General features: G+C 28.3%; 2 protein-coding genes across 2 annotated transcripts in view; one reads left to right on the top strand and one right to left on the bottom strand.

The window, feature by feature from the left end:
* Positions 1-9,769, bottom strand: part of LOC107443118 (astacin-like metalloprotease toxin 5) — a 464,016-nt gene that overhangs the window by 117,378 nt on the left and 336,869 nt on the right. The gene's annotated exons all lie outside the window — the stretch shown is intronic.
* The window catches only part of LOC107443124 (chondroitin sulfate N-acetylgalactosaminyltransferase 1), a 37,603-nt gene that overhangs the window by 1,380 nt on the left and 26,454 nt on the right, over positions 1-9,769 (top strand). The window lies entirely within an intron of this gene.

The following is a 9,769-nucleotide window of genomic DNA, read 5'->3' as shown; positions in this document are numbered from 1 at the left end:
TTATAAAAGTATAATTTATAAGCTTGCAACTATTAATATAATACATAATAAAAGGACTGATAATTGAAATAGTTTCTGACGCATAGTATTAGGAAGGTCAACAATTAAAAAATTTGAAAAAAAAAAAAAAAATAANAAAAAAAAAAAAAAAAAAAAAAAAAAAAAAAAAAAAAAGAAAATAAATTTACAGTGGGGTTCACTGGGTGAAGTTCAATTGTTCAATTCATTATCGTTTATATATAATATCCATAATGTAAATTTATATTTATTTCAAGTGTTAAATTTTGTCTCGGTTAAATTGCTTTGTATCAAATATAGATTTAATATAATTTTTTTTTATCATAAGTACGTGCCCGTTATTTTCGATCTTAATCCATAAAGGCAAGTGTAGTTTATTATAGGCCTTACTTTGTGATTCCTGGTAAAAGAAAAATTTCATGACGTGATGGTTAACTACATTCTTGCGTTTTTATAACAACTTATTTTGAAAAATTATATAAAAATGCAGATTATAGAAATCATTTTCTCGAAGAATTATACATACCAGTGAAGCTCTAGAGATGCAGTTATTATTATACTTTTTTTTTAAAAAAAGTAATGGAGTAAAATATATTAATTAATTATTACTCTCATAAAAGTTTTAAAATTAAAATCTATGTTTGTAAGTATCCTGGGATGACATTTGGGTCGCCCGGAAAACATAAATAATAATTTTCAATACTGATATGAAAGTTGCGATTTATGCCTTGATCACGTCAAATAAAAATAAAAACTAATATTTAAATGGCTTTCCTAAGAGGAGAAAATAAATTGGTTTTGAAACAGTAAAGCGAGCGCGAGGTAAAAATTGGATAAATTAAGTTTAAATGATTTGTAAAACTATATCTTTCAGATAAACTTGACGTTTACTTGAAAAAAAGTAAACTTCGTTTTACAAACAACCGGAAGTCTACTAGAATTAAAAATTTCTAGTTACTAGAGAAAATTCTTATGTGCCATCATTTTATGGAATCGAAAGAAATATGACAGACTTTTGATTTTATGTTAAATTTTATTAAAATATTGTGAGCCATCTTCGATGTTTTACGCGACATGGCAACTAGGTGCTTGTGATTTCTAGATTCCTGCACACAACTGTAAATAAAAAAGTATTTATGTATACCAATAATTTTAATAATCAATATGTAATACTAATTTAATAAAATTTTTGCTTTCGTTGTAATTTCGCAAGAATTAAAAAATATCATTCATAAATAAACTGTTAATTAGCCTGCATCAATAAAAAGCGAAAGTTAAGCAACATTTTCTTTTGTAAAATAAAACTTGCTAGTGTTTAAAATCATTGAATAAAACTAGTGTAGTTTTTCAAGGAATTGCCTTAAACATGGTTTTAACAACAGGTTTAAGACATCTGTTTGCCTAAAATGGGGTTATAATTGTTTCAAAATAAATAAATAAATAAAATTAAATAAAAAATACAGTATTTCAAAGCAGATTTTTTTTATAACTTTCAATATTAAACTAGCTGACATCAAAAACAAATAAAAAAGTTAGTCTGATTTGTTTCCTCATAATGGTAATTCCTTAAAATCATAAAGTGTATATATATTTAGCTAAGATTTAGATTAAACTAATAGTTTAGAGATAGATAGACGTTATATTATAGTTGTGATGATGTGTTATTGGAAATATCTTGGGAGAAATCCTATTTGAACACTAAATGACATCGCTGCATCAAATGTGTTTTACACCTCTATATTACAATCTAAATGGAGATTTAGGGTTTAGATGTGGTGCAGGTTATCGCAATCTCTTGTAATTTATGTAGTTATCAGTAATTTACAATAGCTTGTTACTGGTAGTTTATACATTAATCCCTAATCTCCGGATTTGGTTCAATGCATAAACTTGTTAATGTATACTGTATATTGTATACTGTAATTGATCAATGTACACTTTATTAATGCACAATGCACAAGTATATTTGTATTTCTCAAAAAAAAAATTTCGCCATAATTTTACTTTAAGCATTCATTTAATCACTGAATAATCGTAGTTGTAGTACTTTTTAGTTTTGTGCGTATCAAACAATTTCTGCATGATGAAAAAAAAATATTTTTTGTTGTGACAGAAACCAAAATAAGGTTTTTAAATGTTTAAGAGTGATATCATTTTAAGATCTGATTAAGAATTTTTATTTAATTTAACTTAGTTAAAAATGCACTGCAGTTTTTCCATTTATTCCCAGAATTTTTTGCTTCAATGATAAACCTTTTCCTCCTAAATTTTTAAATTTCAGTTTGTTTTTGAAATTTCCCTCAAAAAATTTAGGTCATTTTAAACGAAATATCTTCCTTATCATTTAAACATAAATCTTTTTAAATGAAACTTATAAGTTTTCTTTAAAAAAATATGGTTTATAGTACTGACAGTCGAAAATAAGTGAGCTCAAGATTTATAGAACTCAAAATTTTAAATAGAGCGTCAAATCCAGAGGCTTAGACAAACAACACAAAAGAAGCACACCGACTTTTAGTTATTCGCATAGCCTATTAAAAATTTCTACACCATTAGAAATTTCTCGAAAAAAAGGGTGAAACAACAATTAATTTAGTAGTTTCTACAAGAGTCAGCTGAAACAGTTAAATAACCATAAAGAAGAAGGTATTAAAACTACTAACTGTGAGAAAAATTTTTATTGACTGTTTTCACGTAATACAGTTAAACAACCAGAATTTATTCGAGCCAAGTAGGCCACCTTATGAAGTCATTCAGTTCTTTACAGCTGGTTACTGCTGGGTACATACCCATCAGTATGTACCCAGCAGTAACCAGCTGGGTACATGCTATTGAAGAGTTTGTGATTGGAAAGTTAGTCAAGAGGGCTAATGTATCAATCTCTGAACGGGTGTTCGAATTCCAGCGTTGACACTGTAGCATTTTTACGTTCTTTCATCACATGAAGAGTTTCCAGTGTCCCAATTCGTCTCCCAACGAAACAATAATTCACGAATTTATGGTAGCACGACAAATTTACTTATACAAAAGTCTAGTATTTCTCCTTTTTCACAATAGATGGCACCACCAAATAAACTATTTAATCCACATTCTATTGTTCATTTGATAAAGCTCAACCACAACTTAACTCCTAAGTCCATTACCTAACTAAAATACTAACGTAACCTAACTCCAATAAATGTAATCCTAACTCCAATGCAACTACATATTTATTGTAGAATTCTTAGCGTTGACACCACAATAAAATTACTGCAATTTTCAAACTGCTATAATTTCGAGATTTTCGACCCTAAAAATTTTGTAGGGGATTACCAGTCCTTAGATTGCATTTTGTTAATCACCAGTCTCTAAACTGCATTTTGTTAAAAAAAAACCCTACTATTTGTTGTTTTGCTTGTTTAGTTCATTTTCAGTGGAAATACAATAAGGTTATATGCGATAATAAAATTATTTAATAAATACAAAATTTATTTTCAATGCTGATTTAGTTTCTGTTGATTAAATAATTCTTCTAATAATTTTGAATATTTTTTTTATTTATGTTTGCGAATGAGGTAATCAAAATCTGGTAACTTTGCAACAGTCATGATCGTACTCATTATTAAAATTTTCATTAAACGATTTTGTGGATTAAAACTATCGAAATTTCTCAAATTCTAGGGCGAAGCATGTTTTACTAAAATATTATAAAGAGTAACTGTATATACCTCTAGGATAGAATATGGTTTTGCTCAAACGAAAATATATATATGTATATGAAGTTTAATAATAAAAATATGGTTGTATACTTGTATCGCACATAAAGAGAATTTTTTAACCAATATTACGTAAGAGAAAAAAACAATCAAATTTTATGTGCAAGTAAATATTATTCTAGGATAATGTTTTCGACTCTGAAAAGTAGTTTTAGCAAAATGTATGTAAAGGAAATAGCATATTTTAAAATAAGTAAATGATGATATTTTCATACTCTTTCATAAAGTTTATAAATTTATTGTTTGCTTTGTATTACAAAAAATATTAGTAAAATATTTAACATGAGTAGTAATTGAATTCACAATGGAATATATTATAGTTATACTTAAAATTTATTTTCAGGTTAAAAAAATGCTCATCTTTAAATTAAAATTCGTTTGAATTTACTGCAGTCTTGTTTGCAGTATTTCTAGGGAAAAAATCTGCGTTTACATTTTAAAGTAATTATAATACATTTCTGTGTAATATATGCAAAAAATTCGCTCAGTTTTTCAAAATTACAATATCAGTCTTTGCTTTGCAGTGTGCTTTAACTCCCCAAAGTTTTGCTCCGAAAATATTGTGCTGAGCTTATTATATATTTAGTTTTAGAAATTCATAATGACAAGGCACATACTACGAGGCTCAGAGCGAGCAAATTAATTTTTTCCTTTTATTATTTATTTATTTATTTAAGCAAGAATATTTGTTGCATTATACTTAGAGTTGTGACATAGTCATTTTTGTAAGTTATTTAAATACGCATTAAAAAAGCGATTCTTTCAACGCACTATCTTTCTTTCATTATAAAAGCGAATTCTCGTATTAGTTTATTTCCATATTGTAAAAAAAATTGGGATCAAACTACGTAATTTTGACAGTAATATTTAGTTATTTAAAGTGATTCAGTGATTTAACGGTAATTATTACTGAAAATTTACAGTAAAAAAGTTTTCTCTTCCGATTTAAATTTTGAGATATATAAGATTTTTTATTCCGTGACATGTTCTGGTAAAATTTGGGTTTTATGCTGAAAAGTACCGGTACTTTTTACCGTAACTTGATCCCGATTTTTTTTGTAGCGTATGTGTTTAAAATAGTAAACGCATGTATATTCGAATGAAGTTTCGAATGATGAAACGGTGATAAGAAAATGTCACCGAGTTCCTACTTTATTGTATATTCTCTTTAAATGTATATTTTGGAAGCAATTTTACACAAAATATTAAAAAAATATCAATTAATTTCGAAAAGAGTGTTTTAAAAGTTCAATGAATACTTAATAAATGTTTGCTTTTTCGATATTTTTCCAAAATAAATAAACAAATAAATCCTGTTAAATTGCAATCTCAAAAAACTTCTACGGGGACATATATTCTAAAAAAATCCAAATGCACTATAAAAGGTACCGTCACTCAAAGTACATTGTACCGTAAAATCCATTTTTACCGGAGTATGTTCCGGAATAAAAAATCTCATATAACGTAGTATATAACTACAGTAAAATCACTGAATCACTATAATTAAATATATAAATTAATCTAAAAATTACGGAACATATACGGTAAAAACGAATTTTAGAGTAAAGTAGGTTTTACGGATGATGCACCCAAAGTGTCGGTACTTCATACTGAAATTTAATCTGAAATTTTTTACAGATTATTCTTATTTAAAGATGAAGTATTCCAGTTTGCATTTTAAAAAGATAGAAATTGATTTTATTAAAAAATAATAAATTTCGTTTGCCTTAAGAAAATAATTTTATTAGTTCAAAACACAAATTTTCCAAAGTAGTGACTTATTGAGAAATATATATTCATAAAATTACCTTTGTTGTGTCATGTTCCACAAATCTTTGTACTTTCAATATTAATTAAGTCACGAAGCTGGAGTTAAAAACTAGATTTAGTTGTTAAAATTAAATACATTAGATCAGTGTTTCCCAAACTTATGACTTTTGTGTACCCTTTCTAAATTGTTCGTAACGCTGTGCACCACTAATAAAAAAATGAATGTATTTTTTGCTATGAAAAATTGCACAAAAGTTAAAAGTCACAACTGGCTGTTGACACCACTAATTATTAACTGTTAACTGTGTAAAAAATAGCCAATTGAAAAATGCGTAATCATAAATTTTCGTGGCTAGCTTTGTTTTTAAATAAAATTTTGAGAAATTTTCGTTTGTTGCAAGATATTTCGCATAAGAGTGCTTAACCCGGCTAAACTGTTCCCGTACCCCTGGGAGTACGCGCACCACACTTTGGGAAACACTGCATTAGATGAACGAAAAATATCTTCGATATCATACACGTAGCAGAAACAAATAATCTAGGTTAAAAGTTTATATTTATAGCTATTAACTCCATTTTTCCTTTTCAACGATATCAAACTATATCAATATATTAATACTAACGATATACTAAGTCATAAGTTTATCTAAATTATCAACAAAACTTTCATTGCAGAAAAATGTAAAGTTTATATAGAATGTTTGTATATTAATTAGCCATTTTTTTGATCTGTAAGGTCACCGTTTAATTATGTTTCATTAAATCTTAAAATATGTAAAGCAATAAACTACAAAAAAATTGCTTTTATAAGCCAATTTATTGCAGCATTCGTTTTTATTCGATCTAAACGTAAAAATCGTTAAAAAAGTAATGCAGAGTCAATGGTGCAAAATGAGTTGATTCGTATAAATTAAGTTGATTTCTGTTAAAAATCACAAATACTTGAAATTTTATAATTTTTCAAAAAGGCAAACCAGGTAAAAGTTGGGTTTGGCTACTCTTCAATAATTTTAACTCACGAAACACATTAATTTGTGCAGATTTGATATCCACTATAGCAGGAGTATCCATCTACTGTTAGAAGAGGAGAGAATTTTCTTTTTATTTTGTTTGAAAAATGTTTTCCCAGTGGAACCATTTGTTTTGTAGAACGGCTATATTTACGAGGGAATCATGTTTTACGACTCCTATATCACGTCGAAAATTGATCCTAGAGTCCCCGGAAGTAACATTATAAGGTCTAGTAAAGGATGCCTGATTTTGGCAATTTTAATCCCGAAATGAGAAATGTTTACATTTGCTTATTCCAATTTATGTTCTTAATTTGAACAGTAAGTTGTAATCCTTAGTTTAAATGATAGCCATAAAAATGAAGAGTTTCGTAGCAGTTATTTTCTGTTTTAAGTGCTCTTTATATTCAAGAACGATTCTAAAATAATCAAGTTTTAGAAGTAAGTGAGTAATAGCAAAAACTGATGATATGTTTTCAGGTGCAAATTTAAAATAAGTCGTTTTAGATTGAAGGTCTTAATTTTTCTTAATGTACTTGAATAGTCATAAAGTACTACATACTGCTTAAATTTACTACGTTTAATGAAAAATCTTATTCAAGTTACCTTTAATATTAAATATAATGTTTTGAAAGTTTATGCAAGTTTTATTAGTATTGCGCATACTTTTTGAAAATAGCATTTCCTTCTAACACTCAGTTATTAAAAATTATGTGTATAAAAACTGCTTACACATTATAATTATATGATAATCCGTACAATACACAATTTTAAACACTCCGAATCTAATATATTGGAGAATAACGACATGCAACTTAAATTGTCCCAAATTGGAGTTTTAAAAGAACATGTGCAAAAAAATTTTCATCAAGTCTCGCTTTCATCCAACGAGTTCGAACCTCTTTGCTTGCAGTTTGATTTTTATTGTACTTTTACTTATATAATTAATATGTTGTTGTTGTTACTAATTCCCCTCTGGTCTGACGGAGTCAGACCAGAGGGGAATTAGTAACAACAACAATAAATCCCAGATCAATAAATCCGTTGTCCGTAATAATCATTTAGGAAGTCCGAAACTAAAAGGGGAGAAGAATGAATGTCGCTCCAGTCCAACCCTAAACAGTTCAAGATATGCTCAGGTGATGCTTGGTTTTGTTGGCATTTAGGGCAAAGAGGAAAGATCTTTCGATTGGCAGAAAATGTGAGACTTTTCAGGTGTCTACTGGCCAGTCGGGATAAGCAAGTGTTGGTCTGCCTGTCACCAGGAAGAGATAGAGTGAGTCCTGGTCTTTTTGCTTTATACCAGTAGTGAATAGGAGGAAGCAGCCACTTTTGTTTGTTCTGGGCCTTTTGCCTTGCGAAAAGTTCAAGGTATGTAAGCTCTGAGGTGGAGGGGACTGGATGGTCTAGTCCCTTCTTTGCAAGAGTGTCAGCCAACTCGTTGCCGTGGATATCGACGTGGGACGGGATCCATTGAAAGTGGACTTCATGCTGCTGGGAAATGAGCTTTACATTTTGCGAGATCGAAAAACTGGTTTTATCTTAATGAGGGCCCAATTTTTGAGGTGTTGAATTGAACTACGGCTGTCGGATAGTATCCAAGTATTTCCAAGGTGCCCTTCACTCAAGTTTTTTTCTAGTTCCCTGTCGATTGCAATTAGTTCGCTTTGAAAGACGAAACAAAAGTCGGGGTTGCGTTGATGAAGAGTGTAGTTCTCTCGAGGTGTTTCAATAAATACTCCTCTGCCTGTCTGTCTATCCATTTTATTTCCATCAGAGTATATTTTGATGTCGTTTGGAGGGACTTTATTGATGATTTCCAGGGACAATTGTCTGAGGAAGTCAGGCACACAGTTGTAATATGTTGTAATAATCTTTTTAGTATCTAAGAGGTCATAAATCTCCATAATTAACTGAAACTAGAAAGCTAATTAACGGAAACCATGAAAAAATTTCTTTGATGCTATTATAGCTATATTTAACTACGTTATGTTGCATTTTCTTTTTTTTTTCTCAAAATTTTCTGCTACAAATAATGTTTAGTTAAAAAAATCGTTGCTTATTTGACATAAAATAAAACTAATAATTTGATAAAAGGAGCTAGTATAGCTGTCTTTGTATTTGAAATCTAATTATTTCAAAATACATGGATAGTTTAAAATGAATTTGCATACAGTAGATACTTTGAATAGTTAAAATGTAATTATCTCACAAGAAAATCAATACCTATTATTTTGAGATTTCGATGAGTAAGGATAGTTGAAGGTAGTTAGAGATAATTTATTGTAGTTTATAAAGAGAGTTATACATAGTATTAGATTATTTAATAATCTATGGTTGATCGCGAGTAAATTATTTCGCTTCTTTGAATTTTGGCTTTTAGCCAATCATAGTTTTTGATCTGCGTTTCATAATTCTATAGGCAGAATTTCAAATATTTCAAGATTAAAAAACGTGTTACCAAAAATTTGACAACTTCAGGAGATTAAACTGAGACCATCAGCGACAGTGGTTATACTTAAAATTTTCGGATGTTGCATGTTTTTCAAATAAAAGTGCAAGTTTTTCAAATAAATTCGGGAGATCAAAGAAAAAAAATTAATTCAAAACTACATATTTTAAATTTAAAAAAAATATTTATATTAATAAGCTTACTCATACTTCATTAGAATTCCAACATAAATAAGTACTTTTCTTAAAATTAAATTAAGTTATTTGCAATTAACTTTGTTTTGGTAGTTAAAGCATTCTTCTGCAAGTCAAAGAAGGTTTTTTTATTAAGAAGAAATGAATGTCTACTTATATAATTTTTTAATTTTTTCTAAGACTTTTCTCTAATTTTTTTAAAGTTTAATTCTCCTAAAATACACGGTTCTAAAAGGAAACTAATTAATTTTAAGACAATAAACGAATAATTAAAACGTTCCTTAATTTAACAGTGATTTTAATTTAATTTCTTTAGGAAAATGTAACAAAACAAATGCATTTTCACTTTGAAAAGTTAAAATTAATCTATATTTACCTATACATTTAATTTCCAATTAAAATTGGCCTTTGTTTCCTAATCTTTTGTGTTTTAAATTTCTTAAAGTCGAGTGAAAACAAAATTTTTCTAAGACTCGGTTTTTACTCGATTTTGTTGATTACTCGCTTTTTTTCTAAGTAAATGTATTCACATTTTTGCTAATCTGTAAGTTGATTTAATTCGTAGTTAGT

This window comes from Parasteatoda tepidariorum, chromosome 7 (assembly GCF_043381705.1).
Source record: "Parasteatoda tepidariorum isolate YZ-2023 chromosome 7, CAS_Ptep_4.0, whole genome shotgun sequence".
NCBI lineage: Eukaryota > Metazoa > Arthropoda > Arachnida > Araneae > Theridiidae > Parasteatoda > Parasteatoda tepidariorum.
This window is presented reverse-complemented; position numbering and strand designations above follow the sequence as displayed.